The 27293-nt window shown below is 45.5% G+C and overlaps 1 protein-coding gene and 1 long non-coding RNA gene across 16 annotated transcripts in view; one reads left to right on the plus strand and one right to left on the minus strand.

The window, feature by feature from the left end:
* The window catches only part of OGDH (oxoglutarate dehydrogenase), a 94763-nt gene extending 81504 nt beyond the window's left edge, over positions 1 to 13259 (minus strand). For 11 of the 15 annotated variants that reach the window (XM_074035095.1, XM_065542018.1, XM_065542020.1 and 8 more), the window contains exon 1: positions 13233 to 13259. The gene's annotated coding sequence lies outside the window, so the exon portion shown is untranslated. Of the gene's footprint in view, positions 1 to 2909; positions 3029 to 13232 lie in introns of all 15 variants that reach the window. The other 4 variants (XM_074035094.1, XM_065542016.1, XM_074035093.1 and 1 more) reach the window with 2 other exon arrangements.
* Positions 13260 to 14668: 1409 nt separating this feature from the next.
* LOC141409862 (uncharacterized) lies at positions 14669 to 26813 on the plus strand. Its single transcript, XR_012432492.1, has 3 exons — positions 14669 to 14796; positions 17734 to 17826; positions 26696 to 26813. It is a non-coding gene; the product is annotated as an uncharacterized lncRNA (long non-coding RNA).
* Positions 26814 to 27293: the final 480 nt, after the last annotated feature.

A 27293-nucleotide genomic window follows, 5' to 3' on the forward strand; every position in this document is an offset into this window, starting at 1 on the left:
TTTTTTTTTGATATGGAGTCTCGCTCTGTAGTCCAGGCTGGAGTACAGTGGCGTGATCTCGGCTCATTGCAACCTCCCCATCCCGGGTTCAAGCAATTCCCCTGCCTCAGCCTCCCGAGTAGCTAGGACTACAGGTGCGTGCTACCACACCTGGCGAATTTTTGTATTTTTAGGAGAGACAGGGTTTCACTATGTTGGCCAGGCTGGTCTCAAACTCCTGACCTTGTGATCTGCCTGCCTCGGCCTCCCAAAGTGCTGATATTATAGGCATGAGCCATCATGCCCAGCTGAGATTTTTAAACTTTCTTTAAGATGACTCATGGGAAGAGGTGCCCTTCAGCAGATGGCTCAACATCCCCAACTCCACCCAGGAACAGCCAGGACAGCTGTTTGCTGTCCACACTCTGACAGACCCACAGAGCCAACACTAACGCAAATTTCCAATTCTGGTAAATACCCATTCTTCACCTTTCTCTCTTACATAAAATGGCATAAGAAGATATTAAAAGCCAAGCACAGTGGTTCATGCCTATAATCCTAGCACTTTGGGATGCCAAGGCTTAAGGACTGTTTGAGGCCAGGAGTTTGAGACCAGCCTGGTAGTGAAACCACGTCTCCACAAAAAATTTAAAAGCTATCAGGGTATGGTGGCACATGTCTGTAGTCCCAGCTACCCAGGAGGATGAGGTGGAAGGATCGCCTGAGCCCAGGAGGTCAGGCTTCAGTGAGCTATGATCGTGCCACTCCACTCCAGCCTGGGTGACAGAGCGAGACCCTATCTCTAAAAAAATAAAAAACAAACAAAATATATTAAATACAAGAAGAAGGAAAACTGCAGGCCAGTCAACATTAGGTCTTGAAATTCAACTTAGAATTCTGTAACTGATACTAAGTCAACTTTAAGAATAGTATGTTATTTGGTAGAGACGTTCAATTGTTTAAAACGCTTTTTCTGAAAGCGCCTCTGAGCTGTCCAAAATATCTAAGTGTTTTGAATTTTGGTTTAAAACAGGAATGTCCAATATTTTGGCTTCCCCGGGCAACACTGGAAGAATTGTCTTGGGCCACACATAAAATACACTAACACTAATGACAACTGATGAGCTTACAAAAAAAAAATTGCAAAAACATCCATAATGTTTTAACAAAGATTGCGAACTTGTGTTGGGCCACATTCAAAACTGTCCTGGGCCACATGGGCTGGAGGTTGGACAAACTTGGTTTAAAAGAATATTTCTACTTAAATGGGTGCCAACTCCATTCGGTGAGGAAAAGAACAGTCTTTTCAAATGAAGGTGCTGGGACAACTAGAGCTCCACGTGTAAAGAAGAATGAAGTCACACAGTCATATACAAAATTCAAAATTGATCAAAGTCTTGAGTGTAAGAGATAAAACTATAAGATACTTAGAAGTTTTATAACTTCCATGAAGTAAATCTCTGTGACCTTGGTTCAAGCAATGGATTCTTAGTTATGACACCACCAGTATAAACAACAAAATAAAACCCACAAATTGGATTTCATCAAAATAAAAAACTTGGCCAGGAGCGGGAGCTCACGCCTGTAATCTCAGCATTTTAGGAGGCTGAGGCAGGTGGATAACTTGAGGTCAGGAATTCGAGACCAGCCTAGCCAACATGGCAAAACCCCATTTCTACTAAAAATACAAAAATTAGCTGGGCGTGGTCATACACGCCTGTAGTCCCAGCTGCTCGGGAGGCTGAGGCAGGAGAATTCCTTGAACCCAAGAGGCAGAGGTTGCAGTGAGCTGAGATCACACCACCACACTCCAGCCTGGTTGACAGAGTGAGACTCTGTCTCAAAATAAGCAAAAAAAATAAAAAATAAAAAACTTCTGTGCTTCAAATAACTTATTAAGAAAGAAATGATATAGATGGGAGAAAATATTTGCAATTATCTGATAAGGAACTTACATACAGAATATATAAAGAACTCTTATAATGCAACAGTAAAAAAAAAAACAACTCCATCAAAAAGTAGGCAAAGGATTTGAATAGACATTTCTCCAAATAAGATATACTAATAGCCAATAAACACATAAAGTTACCACATAACTCAGCAATTCCACTCCTAGATATATAATCAAGATAAATGAAAATGTACGTCCACAAACAACTTGTACACAAATGCCCATAGCAGCATTATTGGTAAAAGTCAAATAGTAGAAACAACTCAAATGTCTATCACTGATGAATGGATAAGCAAAACATGTTATATCTATAGAATATAATAGCATTCTGCAATGAAAACTAAGAAGTGCTGGCGCATGCTCCACCTGGAGGAACCCTGAAAACATTATGCTCAGTAAAAAGAAGCAGATGCAAAAGACATTATGAGTCTATTCCTCTGCTCTCACACAACAATCAACACAGAAGATTTCTGTGACTAAATGTATGAGGAATTCTCCCTACCAATAAGCAATTCAAGTCTGCTGCTACCTACCTGGAGATGGCATCAGATACCACAGGTCAAGAGCTCAATCCCACAAGGCTGCCCCCTATTTCCGATGTAATAGCAAGCCCCCAGTTGTCTTACTTGTACTTCTGGCCAACCAGCTAGAAACTGGAGATCTCATGACCCCCTCCTTTGGTTCAATAAATTTCTAAGAACTCAGGGAAATACTTACTTACATCTACTGTTTTTTTCAAAGAATATAACATAGGATGTGGATTAAGAGTTGCACAAGTCAAGGTGTAGGATGGGATACGGAGTTTCCATACCCTCCCCAGGCATCCCACCCTCCAGGAGTCTCCACATGTTCAGCTATCCAGAAGCTCTCTGTACCCCATTATCTTGGGCCTTTTATGGAGACTTCTTTGGATACACATGACTGAAGCATAGATAACCACGTAGATATGTGATCAGACAAAAAGGGTATGATCTAATACCAACAGACTGAGTGGGGAAACCCAGCCAGGCCTGTTTGTTCAGATTCTTCTTGGTCTCTCTGTGCAGGATTCCTTCCTGTGCGTGTGAGGCAGGACTCCTGAAGTGGGTGTCTTGTGACCTACAATCAGACAAGGTAGGTCAGAGAATTTCTTTATGGCCGGTTCCAAGACAGAACAGTGGGGGAATATTAGAGTATATTTTTAGTTTCTATGGCCTCCCTCGGGGAGAAAAAGCAGCAGGTGAAAGGAGTGCCACAGGCCTGCTTCTGGGGCCTAAAGCACCCCAACATTATAACGAAAGACTGTCTTTCACCTTTATCACTCTGAAGCTGTTTGGAAGCTACTTCAGGAACCAAGGATAAATACTTTAACAAAATACAAGCTTATTTTAGTCACTTAGGAAATAACAAGAGCTATGGGAGTTATAACCAGGAATCATGGACAAAAACCTATATACCTATAATAATATCACATTCCAGAATAGGCAAATCTATACAGAGAGAAAGTAGATTAGTGGTTGCCCGGGGCTGGGGCAGAGGAATGAGAGGAGGATGAGTGACTCAGTGGATACAGGGCTTTCTTTTTGGGAGGAGAGGATGAAAATGCTCTAAAACTAGATTGTATTGATGGTGTCACAATCCTCTAATATACTGAAAAACATTCGCCTTACAATTTAAATGAGTGAATTGTATGGTATGTGAATTACGTCTCAATAAAGTTATTTTTTTAAATGTGTAAGAAAAAATGTAACTGAACTTATCACTGCACATGAAAATGATACAAGTTGTAATTCATTAATTTCAAGATACAAGAATAAACACATACATTTGGGAAAAGTAAGTTGTAAAAAGAAAAAAAGTAAAAACCAAAGGAAAATTAGTTTTCAGGTGTTAAATGCCCTGCCCTTAGGAAATGATATACTTAAATAGGGTTCTGTCTGAAACACGAAGCCTTTGAGGTCTATGCCTTGAATTTCCCCAGTTGGGCAGGAGGCACCCTATCCCAGGGCACAAAGAATGAGGGAAATAAACCGACTACTGACGCCTACCAATATGATGTTGGCTAGGTAGAGGGGTAATTAAAAAGGCAAGACCGAGCAAAAACAGTCTGCTGTTTCTCAGCAAATGAGTCTTTGAGAGAAAAAAAACGACACATCATTATATGATCCTTATACCCTATGAGTGTTAGCTGGCAACCATTTTAAAGGACAACTCATCCACTTTCTTTTTTTCAGTTTCGGACTCAATCTTTCTGATGAATCATGAACACAACATTCGCTACAAACCTATGGCTGTTATCTCATGCCTGCAATTATTTTTTAGTAGTAATACAAAGAACTCATATACAGAGTACAGCTATCAATTCTCCCTTATTGGCTGAAAATCTCAAAGAATTTAGTATCTTTCACTAGTGACACCTCATTACACAAAAGCTGAGGGACAGGGAAGTAGTGAGGATTACTTTTAAACTGTAAAGTTTTTTTCGGTTGCTAGTGGAAACAATTACTGAGCCTGCAAGTACAGAGGCCTCGTGACACCAAGTCACCATGTGAGCTTTCCTGGGCCATAAAGTAGAGACAGTAATTACTCCTAACCTCCTCATAATGTCTTTTTGTAACTGTAACACAAATATGAAAGCACTTTGAAAACTTGAAGATATATCTACGACTAAAGAAATGGTTGGGTATAGTAGCTCATGCCTGTAATCCCAGTACTTTGGGAGGTCAAGGTGGGTGGATCACCTGAGATCAGGAGTTTGAGACCAGCCTGGCCAACATGGTGAAACCCCGCCTCTACTAAAACTACAGAAAAATGAGTTGCGTCGCATGGTGGCGGGCGCCTGTAGTCCCAGCTACCTGGGAAGCTGAGGTAGGAGAATCGCTTTAACCTGTGAGGTGGAGGCTGCAGTGAGCTGAGATCTCGCTACTGCACTCCAGCGTGGACGACAGAGTGAGACTCCGTCTCAAAAAAACACGCTCTCTCTCTCTCTCTCTCTCTATATATATATATATAGAGAGAGAGAGAGAGAGAGAGGGATATATATATAGAGAGAGAGAGGGAGTGTGTGCAGAAAAGAAAAGGCAAACTAGTGATATAAAAAGTTCCAGTTTCTGGCCGGGCACGGTGGCTCACGCCTGTAATCCCAGCACTTTGGAAGGCCGAGACGGGCGAATCACGAGGTCAGCAGATCGAGACCATCCTGGCTAATACGATGAAACCCCATCTCTACTAAAAATACAAAAAATTAGCCGGGTGTGGTGGCAGGCACCTGTAGTCCCAGCTACTCAGGAGGCTGAGGCAGGAGAATGACATGAACCCAGGAGGCGGAACTTGTAGTGAGCTGAGATCACGCCACTGCACTCCAGCCTGGGCGACAGACCAAGACTCTGCCTCAAAAAAAAAAAAAAAAAAAAAAAAAAAAAGTTCAAGTTTCCAAGATATTTAAACCTAAACATTAGCTAATTTGGAGTGGTGGTCAACTGGTAACTTCCAAAACATTAGTAGGCTGTCTCCATCATTTAGCACAGAAGCTTTTTTAGCTCACCAATCATGGGCCGTCACCACTGGTAGTGACTGACACCTCTCTGATCAGATCCCTGAGTATGCTTCAGTATATAGGTCTGAAGACTGTTCTGCCCCTTCCCCGAGACGTGGTCCCATGGCATCAGAGATGCCCATGATTGAAGTGGTATAAATAGGTTGACAGGGGAGGGTGTACATAAATAGGCACTTTTAAAAGGTATTGATATTAAATCTTTATGGAAAGCAGGACAATTTTTCAACATCTTATTAAAGCATATATAAAAGGTCTGTTTCCTGCTAAATATAGCTAAAAACACGAGGTACTACATTTAAGACAAAACAAGACTCTGAAGGGTGGAGAGAAGGAAGCAGACTGGCTAGGAACCAGAGGACCCAAGGAAAGAGGATTGAGTTTTTTGTTGTTGTTGTTGTTGTTTTTATCAGGGTCTTGCTCTGTTGCCCAGGCTAGAGTGTAGTGGCATGATCTGGGCTCACTGCAGCCTGGACCTCCCGGGCTCAAATAATTCTCCTACCTCAGTCCCCCAAGTAGCCGAGACTACCACAGGCACACATGACCATGCGTGGCTAATTTTTGTATTTTTTATAGAGACAGTTTCCCCATGTTGGCCAAGGTGGCCTCGAACTCCTGACCTCAAGTGATCCGCCCATCTTGGACTCCCAAAATGCTAGGATTATAGGTATGAGCCACCACACCTGGCCGAGCACTGAGTCCTTGATTTTCTTTTTGCTTCATATGTCTCAGACCTAGGTACTGGAGAAGCCTACAATCCAGAAATGCCAATAGGTATAGACAAAGAAAACTACAAACAGAAACCTGTTCTCTTGGCCGGGCACGGTGGCTCACGTCTGTAATCCCAGCACTTTGGGAGGCCGAGGCGGGTGGATCATGAGGTCAGGAGTTCGAGACCATCCTGGCTAACATGGTGAAACCCCGTCTCTACTAAAATTACAAAAAATTAGCCGGGCGTGGTGGCGTGCGCCTGTAGTCCCAGCTACTTGGGAAGCTGAGGCAGGAGAATGGCGTGAACCCGGGGGGCGGAGCGGAGCTTGCAGTGAGCCGAGATTGTGCCACTGCACTCCAGCCTGGGCGACAGAGCGAGACTCCGTCTTAAAAAAAAAAAAAAAAAAAAAAAAAAGAAACCTGTTCTCTCTAGCCAAAGGACCAGGAAAAGAGCAGCAAGATGGAACACTTTTAAAGTTTTAAAGAACAATTGCTCTACTGCAGCCAAACTCCACAGGAAACTTCCTCACTCCACTCAGCTGATGTCAGAATAGAGATCAGGGACTTTCATCCCCACCTGGTGAGTAATGAGTCCTCCGCAACTCACTCCCTGATAAGTCAGTGGAGACCAGGCAGGGAGTCTGGATTTCAATCCCATCCAGCAGTAATGAAGCAGCACCCCTCCCTTCCCAGGCAGAGTGATATCACCAAGGCCTAATGGGGAACTCTTACAGCCATACAGCAGTAACAAGGAATCCCTTCCCCCAGACACCCTACCCAGCAACAATGAGGAAGCAGCCCCTCCCTGCCCCAGCAGAGGAAGCCTGCATTACTTAGAGATTTAAACAAGATCAAGAGTCCATAACATAACACCCAGAATGTCCAGGTTGTAAGTCAAAGATCACTCTTTACATCAAGGGCCAGGATCATCTTGGCTGGGGGTGGTGGCTCACAGCTGTAATCCCAGCACTTCAGGAGGCTGAGGTGGGTGTTATTACTTGAGGTCAGGAATTCAAGACCAGCCTGGCCAACATGGTGAAGCCCCATCTTTACAAAAACACAAAAATTAGCCTGGCATGGTGGCACACGCCTGTAATCCCAGCTACTTGGAAGGCTGAGGCAGGAGAATCTCTTGAACCCGGGAGTTTGCAGTGAGTCGAGACTGCGCCACTGCACTCCTCCAGCCTGGGCGACGGAGAGAAACTTCGTCTCAAAAAAAAAAAAAAAAACAAAAAAAGACAATCTACAGACACCAATACCAAGATGACACAGACTTAGAATTATCTGACAAAGATTCTAAAAGAGGCATCCTCAAAATGCTTCCACGAGCAACTATGAACATGCTTGAAACAAATGAAAAAGTTTCAGCAAAGAGAAGATGTAGAGAATAAAATAGACATTTCAGAACTGAAAAATGCACTAAGCAAAAGAAAAAAAACTTAAGCATGGGTTAAATGGCAGAATAAAGAAGACAGAGGAAATCACTGAACTTGAAGACAGAACAAGGCCTCAGGAAAATAACAAAAGATCTAATATTTATGTCATCGGAGTCCCAGACGAAGGCATAAGAAGGGGCTGGAAAAACATTCAAAGAAATAATGGCTACAAATCTCCCAAATTTGGCAAAAAGGCATAAAGAACCCCATGCAGAATAAACCCAAATAAATGCACACCAAGACACATCATAAACAAATTCAGAAAACTCGATACAACCCCCCCCCAAAAACAACAACAACAAAAACCTTGAAGGAAGCCAGAGAGAAATAGTGCATTATATACAAGAAAAGAAAAGAAAAAAAAAAAATGCCTGTAATCCCAGCACTTTGGGAGGCTGAGGCAGGCAGTTCACCCCAGGTTGGGAGTTTGAGACCAGCCTGACCAACATGGAGAAACCCTGTCTCAACTAAAAATACAAAATTAGCCGGGCGTGGCAGCGCATGCCTGTAATCTCAGCTATTTGGGAGGCTGAGGCAGGAGAATCACTTGAACCCGGGAGGTGGAGGTTGCAGTGAGCTCAGATCATGCCATGGCACTCCAGCTTGCACAACAACAGCAAAACTCCATCCCCCCTAAAAAAAAAAAAGACAGGGCCGGGCGCGGTGGCTCACGCCTGTAATCCCAGCACTTTGGGAGGCTGAGGCGGGCGGATCACAAGGTCAGGAGATCGAGACCACGGTGAAACCCCGTCTCTACTAAAAATACAAAAAAATTAGCCAGGCGCGGTGGCGGGCGCCTGTAGTCCCAGCTACTCAGGAGGCTGAGGCAGGAGAATGGCGTGAACCCGGGAGGCGGAACTTGCAGTGAGCCGAGATCGCGCCACTGCACTCCAGCCTGGGCAACAAAGCGAGACTCTGTCCCCAAAAAAAAAAAAAAGACAGGTGGCTGGGCCCGGTGGCTCACACCTGTTATCCCAGCATTTTGGGAGGCAGATGCGGGCAGATGACTTGAAGTCAGGAGTTTGAGACCAGCCTGGCTAACATGGTGAAACCCCATCTCAACTAAAAAAATAAAAATTCGCCAGGTGTGGTGGCAGGCACCTATAGTCCCAGTTACTCAGGAGGCTGAGGTGCAAGAATAACATGAATCTGGGAGGTGGAGGTTGCAGTGAGCTGAGATCACAACACTGCATTCCAGCCTGGGCGACAAAGTGAGACTGTCTCAAAAAACAAAAACAAAAACAAGCCAGGCGCAGTGGCTCACGCCTGTAATCCCAGCACTTTGGGAGGCCGAGGTGAGTGGATCACAAGGTCAGGAGATCGAGACCATCCTGGCTAACATGGTGAAACCCTGTCTCTACTAAAAACACAAAAAAATTAGCTGGGCGTGGTGGCACGCACCTACAGTCCCAGCTACTCAGGAGGCTGAAGCAGGAGAATCACTTGAACCCGGGAGGCGGAGGTTGCAGTGAGCTGAGATCGCACCACTGCACTCCAGCCTGGGCGACAGAGTGAGACTCCATCTCAAAAAAACAAAACAAAACAAAAAAAACAGCCAGGCATGGTGGCACGTGCCTGCAGTCCCAGCTACTCAGGAGGCTGAAATGGGAGGATTGCTTGAGCCTGGAAGGTAGAAGCTGCAGTGAGCTGTGATTATGCCACTCTACTCTAGCCTGGTGACAGAGTGAGACCTTGTCTCAAAAATAATAAATAAATATAATAAAGAAAGGTGGCTGGGCGTGGTGGCTCACGCCTGTAATCCCAGCACTTTGGGAGGCTGAGGGGGTGTCAATCACGAGGTCAGGAGACCCAGACCATCCTGGCTAACACAGTAAAAGCCAGTCTCTACTAAAAATACAAAAAAAATTAGCCGGGGGTGGTGGCACGTGGCTGTAGTCCCAGCTACTTGGGAGGCTGAAAAAGAAGAATCGCTTGAACCCAGGAGGCGGAGGTTGCAGTGAGCCAAGATCGCACCACTGCACTCCAGCCTGGGCAACAGAGCGAGACTCCGTCTCAAACAAACAAAGATGAAAATATCTGCAAACTACATATCCAACAAAGCGCTGGTATCTAGGATACATTAGAAATTCTCAAAACTCAACAGTTAACAAAAACTGAACAATCTAATTACAAAATGGACAAAATATATGAACAGACATTTCACCCAAGAGTATACAGGGGCCAGGTATGGTGGCTCATGCCTGAAATCCTAGCACTTTGGGAGGCCAAGACAGGAGGATCAGTTTATCCCAGGAGTTCAAGACCAGCCTGGGCAACATAGCAAGATCCTATCTTTTCCAAGAAAAGAGAGAATAGACAGATGTCAAATAAGCACATGAAAAGATGTTCAACATCATTAGCCATCAGAAAAATGCCCATTACAACCACAAAGAGACATTACTACACATCTATGGAATGGCTATAATAAAAAAAGTAACATCACCAAACGCTGGCAAGTATGTGGAGAAACAAGATCATACAGTGCCAGTGTGAATGCAAAATAGTACAATCTCTCTGGAAAACAGTTTGGCTGTTTGTTAATAACTAAACATGCACTACGACTTATGACTTAGTGATTGTATTCCTGGGCATTTATCTTGGAGAAATGTCAATTCATGTTCACATAAAAACCTGTACATGAAGGTTTGTAGCAGCTTTATTTGTAATAGCCACAGAATGGAAACAGTAAAGATGTCTTTTAATGGATAAATAAACCAACGGTGGTACATCCATAGCCCAGCTTCAATAAAAAGGAATGAAGTACTTTTCTTTTCTTTTTTTTTTTTTTGAGACAGGTTCTCACTCTGTCACTCACGCTGGAGTGCAGTGACGCGATCTTGGCTCACTGCAGCCACTACAGCCCAGGCTCAAGCGATCCTCCCACCTCAGCTTCCTGAGTAGCTGGGATTACAGGAACGCACCACTGCATCTGGCTATTTTTTTCTTTTTTTTTTTTGTAGAGATGAGGTCTCACTATGTTCCTCAGACTGGTCTTGAACTTCTGGGCTCAAGCGATCTGCCTGCCTCAGCCTCCCAAAGTTGCTGGGATTACAGGCGTGAGACACTGTGCCTGGCCAAGGAATGAACTACTGGTACACGCAACAACCTGGATGATTCTCCAGGGAATTAATCTGAGTGGAAAAAACCAATCCCAAAAGGCTCTATGAATCCCTTTATTTGGCATTCTTAATATACCAAAATTAGGGAAATGGAGAACAGATCAATGGTTGTCAGGAGTTGAAAGACTGGGAATGGGAGGGATGTGGGTGTGGCTATAAAAAAGCAATGGAAGGGATCCTTGTGATGATGGGAATATTCTGTATCTTGAATTTTACTAATGTCAACATCTGGTTGTGATATTTACTACAGTTCTGCACAATGTTAGAGAAGTGGGAAAGGAACACAGGATCTCTCTGTACTATTTGACTGCATAGAATAAATTTTTATGTACAATTTCTTAAAATTTTACTGTTCTTAAATTTATCAATAATTTGTACAATGATCTCAAAATAAAAATTACCTAAAAATCTAAAAAGTAGATGATACTGTAGTTTTCTCTTTCCTTTTTTTTTTTGACCTGGAGTCTCCCTTTGTCCCCCAGGCTGTAGTGCAGTGGCGTGATCTCGGTTCACTGCAACCTCTGCCTCCTGTGTTCAAGTGATTCTCCTGCCTCAGCCTCCCGCTGAGACTACCGGCCCATGCCACCACGCCCTGCTAACTTTTGTATTTTTAGTAGAAACGGGGTTTCACCACGTTGGCCAGGCTGGTCTCAAACTCCTGACCTCAGGGGATCCACCTGTCTTGGCCTCCCAAAGTGCTAGGATTATAGGTGTGAGCCACTGCGCCTGGTTTGTTTTTTTTGTTGAGACAGGATCTCACTGTGTCACCCAGGCTGGAGTGTAGTGGTGCAATAATGGCTCACTGCAGCTTGGACCTCCCCTGGCTCATGCCATCCTCCAACCTCAGCCTCCTGAGTAGTTGGGACTACAGGTATATGCGGTATATGCCACCATACCCTGAGAATTTTATTTTTGGTAAATGCAGGGTATCACTTAGGTTGCTAAGGGTGGTGTCCTTGAACTCTTGAGCTCAATCGATATTCCTTCCACAGTCTCCCAAAGTGCTGGGATTACAAACGTGACCCACCACGACTGGCTGAAATTGTGCACGTCAAATGGGTGAACTGCATGGTATGTGAATTTTATCCCAATAAAGATATTATTTAAACAGAAAAAGTAACTGAAATGTGAAAAGTGTGCTTAAAAAAAAATAATGAGGGGCCGGGTGCAGTGGCTCACGCCTGTAATCCCAGCACCTTGGGAGGCCAAGGCGGGTGGCTCACCAGAGGTCAGGAGTTCGAGAACAACCTAGCCAAGGTGGTGAAAACCCATCTCTACTAAAAATACAAAAATTAGCCAGGCGCATGCCTGTAATACCAGCTACTCGGGAGGCTGAGGCAGGAGAATCACTTGAATCCAGGAAGGCAGAGGTTGCAGTGAGCCGAGATCATGCCACAGCACTCCAGCCTGGGCGACAGGGTGAGACTCCATCTCAAACAAAACAAGACAACAACAAAAAAAAATGAGCATACAGTGACCTTTATTCAACTTTCCAAGATCCAGTCCTCAGCTAATTTACAAAACTACAATAGTGGTATATACTATCCTAGGTCTACACGGCAAAGTACAGTTTGTTGCAACTAACGCTGCCTTATACAAAAAGGCTTTATCCTATGCCACCCATCCTAAACCCAGCTGTTCAGAGCAGTGTACCTGGAAATCAGCCTCAGGGTACGGACTGCAAGACATGGCACAAGGAAACCCTAACACGAAGTCCTATATTCTGGGCAAAGGGATGGGGATGGCAGGTGGGACGCACTCGGGTCAGGGCGAGGGCACGGCAAGTTTTCTATTAAATCTCAGTAGGTTAAAACTCATATCCATGGTCTGATACATTTTCGAGGGAAAATGGTGCTTGAAAGATGTTTCTACGGAAAACAAGCTTCATCTCAGTCAATCTGTTCGTCCTAACTTTGGGCAGCAGGTGTGGGGGCGGGGCCAAGGTCTGCGCCGTAATCTAAACAGGCAGTCCCACCCAGGGCCACCCCAAGGCTAGATGCTCCGACGCGACTCGAGCAGGCCACACTATCTTTCGGACAAAGCGACGCGGTCCTCACAGGCGGGAAGGAGAGTGCGTCCCGGTCGGGAAGGACGCCGCCGGAGAGCCGCCTGCCCACGTGACGCCCGCGGCGACCTTGGGGGTCACCCTTGCGGACGCACCGCCCTCTCCCTCACATCCGCCGCCGCGCCCGCCCCTCGCTCTACCACCGCCAATGGCGCGTCGCTCCGCGCCCCGCGCGACCTCGGAGCGCGCTCGTACCCGCCAATCTCCGCCCGCCGGGCGGGCCCCGCGGCGCCATTGGCTACCACGGCCATCCATCAGGTCCCGTCCCTCCTACCACCCTCCGTCAGCCCCACTCCATCCAGCTCCACTCCCCTGTCACCGCGGCACCCGCAGCACCAAGGGCGCGGCGGCCTCGCCCTTTACCGCGATCTCCAACCCCGGGCCGCCAAGCGCCGCGCTACCCAGCACTGAGACGGGCGCAGCGACAGCGCAAGGTTACCTGTCTCCGGCTCAGCTCCACCCGAATGAGGCGCCGACACCCCACTCCGGGGCTCTAAACTCTCGGCCCCGCCCTGGCGTATGGCGTCAACACGTAGCCCTCCCCTGGAGAAGAAGGCCCTCCCCTCTTACAGTGAACCGATTCGTGACGTCACAGAGCCGCGCCGGACGTCACAGCGCCGACTACGCAGTTGCGGAAGCTTGGGCCGGCGGGAGCGCAGCTGTTTGCTCCGCTAGAGCGATGAGATTGAGTTTATGGACTTCCAGCGGCTTCTACGATCATAAGTAATTTCTAAAACATATCTCTAGTGCCTGGTAGGAACCTATCAAGAGACAGTTGGGTTGATGTGAAACTTAGCGCACAAAAATAAACAATTTAAATAACAGAATCTCCGTTTTTGAGATTGTCCTGGGTCAGGCTTTGTGACAAGCGCTTCACCGGCGCTATTGTGTAACAGCCTGTGAGATAGGTATTCCTGTCCCCGGTCTACAAATGACAATAGGCAGTGCTGGAATCTTGCCCGGGATCTTGCCCGAGTTGTCTTGACTTTAGAGCTACCTATCAAAGATAAAACGCGGCTAATTAACCTGTCACAACCTGTTGATTGTAAGATGTTCCCTATTTTAAAGTATTAAAATTTGGGGAAAGGCCGGGCGCGGTGGCTCAAGCCTGTAATCCCAGCACTTTGTGAGGCCGAAGCGGGCAGATCACTTGAGGTCAGGAGTTCGAGACCAGCCTGGCCAACAGGGCAAAACCCAGTCTCTACCAAAAATTTTAAAAGGCCGGGCGTGGTGGCGGGCGCCTGTAGTCCTAGCAACTCGGGAGGCTGAGGCAGGAGAATACCTTGAACCTGGGAGGGAGAAGTTACAGTGAGCCGAGATCGCGTCACTGCATTCCAGCCTGGGCGGCAGAGTGAGAATCAGTCTCAAAATAATAATAATAATAATAAAAGTAATAAAATTGGGGGAAAAGTATCTCAGAATTGATTAAATAATATCGCAAATTATATTCACTCACATATTGAGAAAGCCCCTTGCACTTGTTCAGTCTTACAGCCAGGAGAAAACCTCATTTCATATTCATGTCTTTAACCTCACCTTTTCTTCTTTCCCTTTTAGATAGAGATCAGACTTTAGGCTCAAAGCTTTCAGTGGGCAATATTATTATATAAAGCTAGACCTTAAACTGCTTTGTATTCATGATTTTGGACAGTTTATCTTTGTTATTTGTGGCAGGTAATACTGGTTTTCTTATTTACATTAAAAATTTTTTCCAATAAATGGTTCTATTTAAAGAAGATGTTAACCATTGTAGATACTAGTATAGGAAGGCAGCATCCAAATAACTGACATTAGGGAAACGCTGTTGCAGACTGTCTTGAATGTTCTCCTGAATATATTTTCCCAAGTAGATAACTACTTAAAGACAAGGATTTTGTCATGTGGCACACAGCAGCAGATATTGGGGTGACGAGGAACAGCGATCCATCAAGCACGATAGTCCCATAGAGAACACAGATATCTCAATTGGGCCAGTATTCAGACCAAAGCTATGCCACCCACAGGTGGGTATGATATAGACTTAAAGCGACTTATAAAAGGGAAAAGTCAAAGAGGTGTTTTTTTGTGTTTTAAATGGGGAGTATAGGCCGGGTGTGGTGGCTCATACCTGTAATCCCAGCACTCTGGGAGGTGGAGACGGGCGGATCACCTAAGGTTGGGAGTTCGAGACCAGCCTGACCAACATGGTGAAACCCCATCTCTACTAAAAATACAAAAATTAGCTGGGCGTGGTGGCGCAGTAGCTGGTAATCCCAGCTACTCAGGAGGCTGAGGCAGGAGAGTCGCTAGAACCCGGGAGGTGGAGATTGCAGTGAGCCGAGATCATGCCATTGTACTCCAACCTGGGCAACAAGAGCGAGAAACTCCGTCTCAAAAAACAAACACACACACCCAAAAAGGGGGCGTATAAGTGCTTATGATAGAACAAACTTAGGCTAATGTATATGACAAGGATCTAGAGACTGGAAGAAGGTAAGAGACCAGGGTATAAACTTCAGTATTCTTTTTTCCTTTTTTTTTTTTTTGTAATACGGTAAAAATGCATGTACTAAAAATTTGCAGCTGGGTGCAATGGCTCACACTTGTAATCCCAGCACTTTGGGAGGTGGAGGCGGGATGATCACTTGAGCTCAGGAGTTCCAGATCAGCCTGGAGAGCACAGCAAGATCTCATTTCTACTAAAAATCAAGAAAATTAGCCAGGTGTAGTGGCACTCACCTGTAGTCTCAGCTAATTGTAGGAGGCTGAGGCAGGAGGAGGATCTCTTCAGCCTGAGAGATTGAGGCTGCAGTGAGCTATGATTGTACCACTGCACTCCAGCCTGGACCAGAGAGCAAGATACTGTATTTTTTTTTAAATGCCATTTTAACCATTTTTAGGTGTATAATTCAGTGGCATTAATTACATTCACAATATTGTGCAACCATCATCACTCTATTTCCAAAACTTTTTCATCACCTGAAACAGAAACTCTGTAACCATTAAGCAATAACTTCCTATGTCCCCCTCTCCTCCTGTCCTTCTCTCCTTTGGTAACCTCTATTATATGGTCTCTATACATTTGGTTACTCAATTACCTTATGTCAGTGGAATCATACCGTATATGTCTTTTTGTGTCCACCTTGTTTCATTGAGCATGGGGTTGTCAAGGTTTATCCATGTTGTAGCATTGGCCCAGAACTTCATTTCTTTTTATTTTATTTTATTTTATTTTTGAGACACGATCTCCCTCAGTTTCAGGCTGGAGGACAGTGGCACCATCTCAGCTCACTGCAGCCTGCGCCACCCAGGTTCAAGTAATTCTGATGCCTCGGCCTCCCAAGTAGCTGGGACTACAGGCACGCTCCACCATGCCTGGCTATTTTATTTTATATTTATTTATTTATTTATTTATTTAGGGATGGTGTTTTGTTCTTGTTGCCCAGGCTGGAGTGCAGTGTGCCATCTCAGCTCACTGCAACCTCTGCCTCCTAGATTCAAGCAATTCTCCTGCCTCAGTCTCCCAAGTAACTGGGATTATAGGCGCCTGCCACCACACCCAGTTAATTTTTTGTATTTTTAGTAGCAATTGGGTTTCACTATGTTGGCCAGGCTGGTCTTGAACTCCTGACCTCAAGTGATCCACCCACCTCGACTTCCCAAAGTGCTGGGATTACAGGCGTGAGCCACCACACCTGGCCAGAACTTCATTTCTTTTTATGGCTGAATAATATTCCATTGTATGTATATACCACATTTTGTTTATTCATTCATCTGTTTATGAACACTTGGGTTATTTCTGCTTTGTTGCTATTTTGAATAATGTTGCAATGAACATTGGCTTATAAATGTTTGAGCCAATTGTGTTACCAAGCAATGGGCTCACTGCTAGACACACATAGAAGCCAATACTATGTCATCAGCTTTTGAGAAAAGGCTTTATTGTAAGGTCGACCAGCAGGGAAACCAGAGGCAACACTCAAATTTGTCTCCCCGAGATGGAATCTGGGGGCAGGTTTTATAGGCAAAGAGCAACTATGAGGGAAATGGGAAAATACAACAAGGCATGATCTGTTTGGGTCATGCAAAGAGGCAATGCTGGATCTTTGAGTTCATATTGCAGCAAAACAGGACGCCCCATGCTTCCTAATTTGGTGTCCATTTCTCCATTTGAGTGCTTAAGTCATGCCTATGGTTGACTTTTGTGTTCCCACCGACACCAGGGTCAGTTATCAGGCACGCTTGATTCATCTGGGCATGCTCAGGTTACATGACTTGCAGCCTGGGGATCTATTATAACTGAAAAACAACTCATCATTTTGTTACTGATAAAAGTTGAACCAGGCTGGGCGTGGTGGCTCACACTTGTAATCCCAGCACTTGGGGAGACTGAGGTGGGTGGATCACCCGAGGTCAGGAGTTCGAGATGAGCCTGGCCAACAGGGTGAAACCCCATCTCTACTAAAAACACAAAAAAATTAGCCACGCATGGGTGGGTGCCTGTAATCCCAGCTTGGGAGACTGAGGCAGGAAAATCGCTTGAACTCAGGAGCCGGAGGTTGCAGTGAGCCAAAACCCCGCCTTTGCACTCCAACCTGGGCAAGAAGAACAAAACTCCATCTCAAAAAAAAAAAAAAAAGCTGAACCAGATTGAACTGGTCCTGTGGTTACACCTGTTTATAATTCTTTTGCCTGTATACCTGGGAGTGTAATTGCTGGGTTATATGGGAATTCCGTCTAGCTTTTTCAGGAAGTGATAAATTCCCACAGTGACCACACCTTTTTTGTTTGTTTGTTTGTTTTTGAGACAAGGTGTCAGTTTGTAGTGCAGTGGTGCAATCACAGCTCACTGCAGCCTCAACCTCCGGGGCTTAAAGCAATCCTCTCAGCTCACGCTCCTGAGTAGCTGGGACAACCGGCACGCACCACCATGCTAGGCTAATTTTTTCTATTTTTTTTAGAGACAGGGTCTTGCTGTGTTGCCCAAGCTGGTCTCGAGGTCCTGGCCTCGAGCGATCCTGCTGCCTCAGCCTCCCATAGTGTTGAGATTACAGGTGTGTCTCTATTTTTTTTTACTGTCTCTATTTTTTAAAAAATTATTATCAGTCAGTCATGGTGCCTCACTCCTGTAATCCCAGCACTTTAAGAGGCCAAATTAGGAGGATTATCAGCTTCAGCAACACAATGAGACTTTGTCTCTACAGAAAAAAAAAAAAAAAAAAAAATTAGGAGTGGTGACACATGCCTGTGGTCCTGCCTATTTGGAATGCTAGGACAGTAGGATTGCTTGAGCCCAGGAGCTTGAGGTTGCAGTGAGCTATGATCATGCCACAGAACTCTAGCCTGGGCACAGAGCAAGACCCTGTTCTCCCACTTCCCCACTCCCCAAAGAAAACATTTGGTGAGGTGTAATGGCTCATGCCTGTAATCCCACTACTTTGGGAGGCTAAGTCAGGAGGATTGCTTGAGGCCAGGAGTTTAAGATCAGCTGGGCAACATAGCAAGACCCCATCTCTAAAAAAAAATTTATTACAGCCAACTATAATAAATAGGTATGAGTTGGTATCTCATTGTGGTTTAGAAATTATTATTTTTTAGAGGTAGAGTCCCACTCTGCCACCCAGTCTGGAGTGCATGAGCACAATCAGAGGTCACTGCAGCCTTGAACTCCTGGGCTGGGACTGCAAGTGTGGGCCACCATCCATGGCTCATTGTGGTTTTGATTTGCATTTCCCTAATGGCTAATGATGTTGAGCGTATTTTCATGTGCTGCTTGTCCATTTGTATATTTTCTTTGGAGAGCTGTCCATCTGAGTCATTTGCCCATTTTTAAATTGGGTTTTCTTATTATTGAGTTATAGAAGTACTTTGTATATTCTGGATATTAAATCTAATTTGTAGGTTTTCATTTCTTTTTTGTTTGTTTGCTTGCTTGTTTTGAGACGGGGTCTTACTCTGTTACCTAGGCTGGAGTGCAGTGGTGTGTGATCATGGCTCACTGCAGTCTTGATCTCCTAGGCTCAAGTGATCCTCTTGCCTCAGCCTCCTGAGTAGCTGGGACCATACCACAGGTGCACACCACCACGCCCAGCTAATATTGTTATTTTATTTATTTATTTATTTTGAGACAGAGTCTCGTTCTGTCACCAGGCTGGAGTGCAGTGGTGCGATCTTGGCTTACTGCAACCTCTGCCTCCTGGGTTCAAGCGATTCTCCTGCCTCAGCCTCCTGAGTAGCTGGGACTGCAGGCATGCACCACCACACCCAGCTACGTTTTGTGTTTTCAGTAGAGACGGTGTTTCACTACGTTGGCCAGGTTGGTCTTGATCTCTTGACCTCCCACCCGCCTCAGCCTCCCAAAGTGTTGGGATTATAGGCGTGAGCCACTGCACCCGGCCGATATTGTTATTTTTTGTAGAGACAGGGTTTTGCTTTGTTGCCCTGGCCGTTCTTGTACTCCTGGCCTCAAGAGATCCTCCCACGTCAGCCTCTCAAATGTGCCGGGCCTCTCTTTATCTCTTGACGATGTCCTTTGATGAACAAAAGTTTTTAATTTTTTTTTGTTGTTGTTCCTAAGGAGTTTATCTGGACTGTCTTGGGGGTGGAGAGGACTCTGCACCTAGAGAAGGTATTGGGTCTCTTGTTAGCAAAGTGTGGTTCATGCTGGCATGGCAGGACTAGTGGGGCAGAAGGAACTTGAGGGTGAAGTGGTGGAATTGATCGCTGACCGATGGCACTTTCTGATGCAATCTCCTTCATCTTCCTCATCTGAATGGAATGCGCCCAGTACTCTGTCACCAGGTGGTGGTGTCCACCAGGTCAGGACCCACGTTCCCAGTTTAGGTTTTGGATGCCACTTGGAGGATAGTGCAGCCAGATGCCCAGACTCTTCACCTGAAGAGGGAGGGTTCTCCATCACCTACCCACTGGAGACAGTTTCCACCAAGACTTCTTCAGCTAAGATACAAAGTGCCAGAGGCTCAAAGATTCACATGGGGTAGAGGATTGGTGTGCAGCTTTTGGGGGTGGTCAGGCACCCCACCACCTTGTGTTCTTGACATTTGCCCCAGGCCTTCTTGGCTTCTCTTAGTGCTAGCCACCACTCACAAAAGGTTGAAAGTTTTTTTTTTTTTTTGAGACAGAGTCTGGCTCTGTCGCCCAGGCTGGAGTGCAGTGGCATGATCTAGGCTCACTGCAAGCTCTGCCTCCCGGGTTCACACCATTCTCCTGCCTCAGCCTTCGGAGTAGCTGGGACTACAGGCGCCCGCCACCACGCCCGGCTAATTTTTTGTATTTTTAGCAGAAACGGGGTTTCACCGTGTTAGTCAGGATGGTCTCGATCTCCTGACCTCATGATCCGCCCGCCTCGGCCTCTCAGAGTGCTGGGATTACAGGCATGAGCCACCACGCCTGGCTGAAAGTTTTTAATTTTGATGTTGCTTATGTCATATCTAAGAATCCATTGCCAAATCTAAGGTTGTGAAAATTTACCCTTATGTTTATTCTATGAGGTTATGGTTTTAGCTCATATTTAGATTGTTTACCTATTTTGAGTTAATTTTTCTATGTGACTGCAGTAGGGATCCAACTTCATGTTTTGTTTTGTTTTGTTTTTTTTCTGAGACAGGGCCTCTCCCTGTCATCCAGGCTGGAGTGCAGTTGGCATGATCATAACTCACTACAGCCTTGAACTGGGCTCAAGTGATCCTCCTACCTCAGCCTCCTAAGTAGCTAGTAATACAGATGCATGCCACCACATGTGGCTATTTTATTTTATTCTATATTTTATTTTTTATTTTAATTTTATTGTATTTGAGACAAGGGTCTCATTATGTTGCCCAGTCTGGTCTCAAACTTCTGGGTTCAAGCAGTCCTTCTGCCTTAGCCTCCCAAAGCACTGGGATTACAGGTGTGAACCACCACACCCAGACCAACTTCATGCTTTTACACGTAGGACTCCAATTGTTCCAGCACCATTTGTTTAAAAGACTATTCTTTTTCCATTGAATGGACTTGGCACCCTTTTTGAAAATCAGTTAACCATAGATGTTGGGTTTATTTCTGTATCGTTCCACTTTTAGTATATGTGCTGCTGAAGCAAGCCCTGGGTTTGTTTCTGAACTCTCACTTTGATTCCATCCATTGATCTGTATGTCTATCCTTATGCCAGTACCACGCTGTTTGTTTTTAGGAAAATCTGTTTATTCTAAGTACCACACTGTTTTGATTACTATACCTTTGTAGTAAGTTTTGGAATCAGGAAATGTCAGTTCTTCAGCTTTGTTCTTTTCCAAGATCGTTTTGTCTACTCAAGGCCCCTTAAAATTTCATATGATTTTAAGAATTTGCTTTTCCATTTCTGCAAAAAAGGCTGTTGGGTTTTTTGTTTGTTTTTAGAGACCAGGTTTCTCTCTGTCACCCAGGCTGGAGTACAGTAGCATGATCATAGGGTCATAGCTCATTGCAGCCTTGAACTCCTGGGCTCAAGGGATTCTCTTGCCTCAGCCTCTTGAGTAGCTGGGACTACAGGTGTGTGCCACCACACCAGGTACTTTTAAAATTTTCTGTAGAGACAAGGTTTCAGTATGTTGCTTAGGCTGATTTCAACCTCCTGTTAAGCAATCCTGTTGCTTCAGCCTTCTAGTGATGGGATTACAGGCATGAGCTGCCATGCCTGGCCAGCTATTGAGACCTTGGTAGGTTGGTATTGTATTGAATCTCTAGATCACTGGGTAGTACTGACATCTTAACAATACTAAATCTTCCAGTCCATGAATATAGGATGTCTTTCCATTTATTTAGATTGTCTTTAATTTCTTTCAGCAATGTTTTATAGTTTTCAATGTATATGTCTTTCACCTCCTTGGTTAAATGTATTCCTAGATACTTTATATTTTCCAATACATATGTAAGTGGAATTGTTCTCTTAATTTCCTTTTCTTTTTTTTCTTTTTTCTTTCCTTTTTTTGTTTTTTTTTTTTTGAGACAGTGTCTTGTTCTGTGGCCCAGGCTGGAGTGCAGTGGCCTGATGCAATCTCAGCTCACTGCAACCTCTGCATCCCAGGGTCAGGTGATCCTCTCACCTCAACCTCCTGAGTAGCTGGGACTATAGGTGCATACCACTACAGCCAGCTATATTTTCTATTTTTAGTGGAGATGGGGTTTCTCCGTGTTGCCCAGACTATTCTTGAACTTCTGGGTTCAACCAATCCGTCTGCCTTGGCCTCCCAAAGTGCTGGGATTACAGGTGTGAGCCACCGTGCCTGGCCTTAATTTCCTTTTCTGGTTGTTCATTACTGGCGTATAGATTTTTGGGTGTTGATATTGTGTCCTGTGACTTTGCTGATATTGTTAATTAGCTCTTGTAGCCTTCTTGTGGATTCTTTGAGATTTTCTGTATGTAGGATTTAGTCATCTGTCAATAGAAATAGTTTTCCTTCCTCCTTTCCTGTTAGGATGCCTTTGGTTTCTGTTTCTCATCTAATTGCCCTGGCCAGAGCAGCCAGTACAATTTGAAGAACAGTGGTGAAAGTGGGAGTCCTTGTCTTGTTCCTAATTGGTGGAACAATCAGGGGAAAGCTTTCAGCCTTTCACTGTTGAGTGTGATGTTTGCTCTGGGATTTTCATAGATGCCCTTTAACATGTTAAGGAAATTTCCTCCTATTCCTAGTTTTCTGAATGTTTTCTTTTTGTCATGAAAGGCATTGAATTTTGTCAAATGCTTTTTCTTCATTACTTGAGATAATCGTGTTTTTTTTCCCTTCTATTCCTGTGATATATCACATTAATTGATTTTCTTTTTTTAAAAAAAAAAATTTTAAACATTTTATTTTTCTTTTTTTGAGATGTAGTCTCGCTCTGTCACCCAGGCTAGAGTGAAGTGGCACAATCTCAGCTCACTGCAATCTTCACTTCCCAGGTTCAAGTGATTCTCCTGCTTCAGCTTCCTGAGTAGCTGGGATTGTGAGCACCTGCCACCATGTCTGGTTAATTTTTTTTGTACTTTTAGTAGAGATGGGGTTTCACCATGTTGGCCAGGCTGTTCTGGAACTCCTGACCTCAGATGATCCACCCGTCTTGGCTTCCCAAAGTGCTGAGATTACAGGCGTGAGTCACCGTGCCCAGCCTTAATTTAAGTTCCAGGATACATGTGCAGGACATGTAGGTTTGTTACATAGGTAGACGTGTGCCATGGTAGTTTCCTGCACCTATCAACCTATCACCTAGGTATTAAGCCCCACATGCATTAGCTGTTTATCCTAATGCTGTGCCCTTCTCGGATTTTTTTTTCTTTTTGAGACGGAGTTTTGTTCTTGTCACCTAGGCTAGAGTGCAGTGGCACAGTCTCGGCTCACTGCAACCTTCGCCTCCCGGGTTCAAGTGATTCTTCTGCCTCAGCCTCCTGAATTGCTGGGATTACAGGCGCCCACCACCACACCTGGCTAACTTTTGCATTTTTAGTAGAGGGGTTTCACCATGTTGGCCAGGCTGGTCTTGGACTCCTGACCTCAGGTGATCCACCTGCCTCGGCCTCCCAAACTGCTGGGACTACAGGCGTGAGCCACTGCGCCTGGCCTCTTTTTTTTAATTTAAAAAAAAAAAAAATTTAGGCTGGGTACAGTGGCGGATGCCTATAATTCTGACACTCTGGAAGACTGAGGTAAGTGGATCTCTTGAGCTCAGGCGTTTGAGACCAGCTTAGGCAATGTGGTGAAACCCCATCTTTACAAAAAATTACAAAAATTAGCCAGGCCTGGTAGCACATACCTGTAGTATCGGCTGTTTGGGATGCTGAAATGGGAGGATCACCAGAGCCTGGGGGTCGAGGCTGCAGTGAGCCATGATCATGCCACTACACTCAATCCTGGGTGACACAGTGAGACACTGTCTCAATTTTTTTTTTTTTTTTTGAGACGGAGTCTAGCTCTGTCGCCCAGGCTGGAGTGCAGTGGCGTGATCTCGGCTCACTGTGACCACTGCCTCCTGGGTTCAAGCAATTCTCTGCCTTAGCCTCCCGAGTAGCTGGGATCACAGGCACCCGCCACCACGCCCGGCCGATTTTTGTATTTTTAGTAGAGACAGGGTTTTACCGTCTTGTCCAGGCTGGTCTTGAACTCCTGACCTCAGGTAATCCGCCTGCCTCGGCCTCCCAAAGTGCTGGGATTACAGGCGTGAGCCACTGTGCCTGGCTTTTTTTTTTTTTTTTTTTTTAAGTAGACACAGTATCTTGCTACATTGCCCAGGCTGGTTTTGAACTCCTGACTTCAAGTGATCCCCCCACTCCCTGCCTTGGTCTCCCAAAGTGCTGGAATCACTGGTGTGCACCACCGCACCTGGCCAGCATGAATTGATTTTTTTTTTTCTTTCTGAGACGGAGTCTCGCTGTGTTGCCCAGGCTGGAGTGCAATGGCATGATGTCGGCTCACTGCAACCTCTGCCTCCTGGGTTCAAGCGTTTCTTCTGCTTCAAACTCCATAGCTGGGATTACAGGCGTATGCCACCACGCCCAGCTAATTTTTGTATTTTTATTAGAGACAGGGTTCACCGTGTTGGTCAGGCTGGCCTCAAACTCCTGACTTCAGGTGATCCACCTGCCTCCCCCTCCCCCTTTTCTTCCCCCTCCCCCCTTTGTCTCCCCCTCCCCTCTCCCCTTCCCTTCCCACTCCCCTCCTCTCCCCTCCCTTTCCCCTTCCCCTCTACTCCCCTTCACCCCTTCCCCTCCCTTTCCCTCCCTCCCCTCTTTTCTTTCTCTTTGTCTTTTTCTCACCTCCCTCCCTCCCTCCCTTCCTTCCCTCCGTCCCTCCCTCTCTTCTTTCCCTCCCTCCCTCCCTCCCCCTCTCTCTCTCTCTCTTTATTTTTGGACAGGGTCTCACTGTGTCCTCCAGGCTGGAGTGCAGTGGCATGATCATGGCTCACTGGAGCCTCCACCTCCCAGGCTCAGGTGATTCTCCCATCTCAGCCTCCTGAGTAGCTGAGACTACAGGCACACCCCACCACATCCGGCTGATTTTTAAAATATTTTTTGTAGAGATGGGGTCTCACCATGTTGCCCAAGCTGGTCTCAAACTCCTGAGCTCAAGTGATCTGCCCGCCTCGGCCTCCCAGAGTTACAGTTACAGGCATGAGCCACCATGCTTGGCCATGAATTGATTTTCTTACATTGAACCTGCAGGACAGGTCTCTGGGTGGGCTTGAACTGATCCAGTTCTCCCCACTTTCTCACTTACAGTTTTCAAGAGTAACTGTAGAATGGGCTGGTACTGCAACATCCTGAGATGGGGGGAATTGGCTGGAACAGCCTGGGCTGTATTCCAGTTTCCCCTTGAAACAGGATGTCCTTTAGTGCTTTAGCCCAGTGTTTCATGTGGTCCCTGGGATATAAAACCCTTGGCCGACTACTTTCTGGGGTCTCTCAACTGTGGTGCAAGTGGCGCAGGTACAGATGAGACTTAACTGCCTCAAGCAGCCTTCCTGAACCTTGGGGTACTGGCTCAACTTGAATCCTAGGCTGCCGTTGTCCCTTGCTGCCTATCTATAAATAGTAAACCTGTTTCATGTGACTGATTGTGTATGTGAGGCAGAGTGTTCTGCCTCACTGGATTCAGGAAAGTAGTAAAAGTGCAGCCCAAGAGGCAGTAGGCTGAAGTGGTAACCAGTGCACAGCGGACCTGCTTCACAGAGCTCACTGTGAGGTTGGCTCACTGTAACCTCTACTTCCTGGGTTCAATCTTGCATCCATGGCTAAAATCCACTAGGTCATGGTGTATAGTCCTCTTGTTTTTTTTTTTTTTTCTTGGGACAGAGCCTTGCTCTGTCACCCAGGCTGGAGTGCAGTGGCACAATCCTGGCTGACTGCAACCTCTGCTTCCCAGCTCAAGCGATCCTCCAGTCTCAGCTTCCCAAGTAGCTGAGACCACAGGCACAAGCTAGCATGCCTGCCTCATTTTTGTATTTTCTGTAGAGATGCGGTTTTGCCATGTTGCCCAGGCCGGTTTTGAACTCCTGATCTCAAAGTGATCTCCCTATTTTGGCATCCCAAAGTTCTAGGAATGCAGGCATGAGCCACCATGCCCCCAGCTACATATAATCCTCTTACTATGCTGTTGGATTTGGTTTGCTGCTATTTTGTTAAGGACTTTTACGTCTAGAATTATAAGAGATATTGGTTTGTTTTCTTGTGATGTCTTTAAATGGCTTTCGTATTAGGTTAATACTGGCTTCATAGAATGAGTTAGGAAATGTTCCCGCTCCTCAGTGTGTTGGAGGAGTTTAAGAAGGACTGGTGTTGGCCGGGCAAAGTGGTTCAGTAATCCCAGCACTTTGGGAGACCGAGGAGGGTGGATCACCTGAGGTCAGGAGTTCGAGACCAGCCTGAAAATATGGTGAAACCCCATCTCCACTAAAAATACAAAAATAGCCAGGTGTGGTGGCAGGCATCTGTAATCCCAGCTACTTGGGAGGCCGAGACAGGAGAATTGCTTGAACCCAGGAGGCAGAGGTTGCAGTGAGCTGAGATCGTGCCACTGTACTCCAGCCTGGGTGACAGAGCAAGACACCGTCTCCCAAAAAAAAAAGAAGGATTGGTGTTAATTATTCTTTAAACGTTTGGTAGAATTTACTAGGGAAACTATTCCTGGACTTTGTCACTTTAGGTAATTTGTATATTTCTAGGAATTTGTCCAGTTCATCTAAATTAATCGAACTTGTTGCTATGTAATTTTTTTTTTTTTTTTTTTTGAGATGGAGTCTTTCTCTGTTACCCAGGCTGCAGTGCAGTGGCATAATCTTGTCTCACTGCAACCTCCGCCTCCCAGGTTCAAGGGATTCTCCTGGCTCAGCCTCCCAAGTAGCTGGGATTACGGGTGCCTGCCACCACACCCAGCTAATTTTTTTATTTTTATTTATTTATTTATTTTGAGACAGGGTCTCACTCTGCTGCCCAGGCTGGAGTGCAATGGCGTGATCTTGGCTCACTGCAACCTTTACTTCCTGGGTTCAAGCTATCTTCCTGCCTCACCCTCCCGAGTAGCTGGGATTACAGGTACGCACCACCACACTCAGCTGATTTTTGTATTTTTATTTATTTATGTATTTTTATTTTTATTTTGGAGACAGAGTCTCGCTCTGTCACCCGGGCTGGAGTAGAGTGGCACGATCTCGTCTCACTGCCACCTCCGCCTCCCAGGTTCAAGCGATTCTCTTGCCTCAGCCTCCCAAGTACCTGGGATTACAGGCGCCTGCTACCACGCCTGGCTAGTTTTTGTATTTTTAGTAGAGACATGGTTTCACCACATTGGCCAGGCTGGTCTCCCAACTCCTGACCTCTGGTGATCTGCCTGCCTTGGCCTCCCAAAGTGCTGGGATTATAGGTGTGAGCCATCACACCCCTCGGTATGTAATTTTGTATAAAATTCTCTTATCTTTTTTATTTCTGTAAGGTTGATAATGCCTCCACTTTCATTTCTGATTTTAGTTATTTGTGTCTTCTTTTTTCTGTGTTAGTGTAGGGAAAGGTTTGTTC

Source organism: Macaca fascicularis, chromosome 3 (genome assembly GCF_037993035.2).
Source record: "Macaca fascicularis isolate 582-1 chromosome 3, T2T-MFA8v1.1".
In the NCBI taxonomy this organism is placed as follows: domain Eukaryota; kingdom Metazoa; phylum Chordata; class Mammalia; order Primates; family Cercopithecidae; genus Macaca; species Macaca fascicularis.